This window comes from Cynoglossus semilaevis, chromosome 6 (assembly GCF_000523025.1).
Source record: "Cynoglossus semilaevis isolate Cse_v1.0 chromosome 6, Cse_v1.0, whole genome shotgun sequence".
NCBI lineage: Eukaryota > Metazoa > Chordata > Actinopteri > Pleuronectiformes > Cynoglossidae > Cynoglossus > Cynoglossus semilaevis.
This window is the reverse complement of record NC_024312.1, coordinates 849,981-851,148: the sequence shown is the minus strand read 5'-3', so window position 1 is coordinate 851,148 and position 1,168 is coordinate 849,981.

Here is a 1,168-nt window from a genome sequence, read left to right as displayed (position 1 = left end):
CCCCCCCTCCCCTCCCCCTTCACTGTCACTGTGGAAGATTTAAATGAAAAGACCGGCGGCTCTTAGGGAGAACTCAGGCGTCTGCTCTGACAGGAGTGAATTGAATTGAGGGGGAACTGGGGAAACACACACACACACAAACATGCACACACATACATGCACACACACACACACCAACACACACACCAACACAGTCAAAATCAAACACTTTCCCGGTCTGTGCTGCTGCTCCTGTAAAGACGGCTCAGTCCCTTGACTTTTCGTTTGAACTTCACAAACATTTTCCCGACTTTTAACAGAACTTTGAAATAGGTTACGATATCAGACGTACTTTGATGAGGGATGTCCGATATTAACTTTTTGCCAATGTCCGTTATTTTCCAAACATTTAATTTCTGATTCCGATATGAACCGATATGGATACAGACCTGGTAATATTTATTTGTTTATCTGTTCAAACCACTGTATGAGTTCCTGACACCAACATTCTCCATACAATCACATGATTAATAAAATGAGCTGCAATACTGCCATCTAGTGGCTTTCACTTTCATATACAGCCTTTTTTCCCCCAAAACTATTTTTGAGGCACATCACTTAGTCAAACTCAGACGTTGTGTTATTGGGTTTTTATTTTTGGAGCAAAAACCGATAACGATTCTTACAAATATTACATAATAATACTAATATCGACAGGTAATATCGGATCTCCCTAACTTTGATCATCAAGAACCACATGGTTTACGTTTAAAAATTAATAAAAAATGATAAAGTAGTAACATAGACAGACAAATATAAACTTATTTGCTGTGCTTCACACCCTGTTATAGCTCTGCACCCACTAGGGGTCCCACCCCCTACTTTGGGAACCTAATTTTTTATGTTCTCACATCTGAAACATCCTCAAGGTTTGTTTTTGTTGTGTGTAGATTACACACACACACACACACACACACACACTCTGCGTTGCAATCAAAGGTACAGTAGCTGAAGGGTTTGAAATGCTCTGGTTGTGCAAGAAAAAAAAAGTGTTTGGTGGACGGCCAGGATGAAAGCTATAAGCTGCAGCTCACCCTGGCTGTCAACCGCTGTCATAGCAGCCGGATGCTGTGAGATAATTGCTTTTTTTTTTTCTTTCTCCCAGTATTACCCACCCCCTTCAAACCCC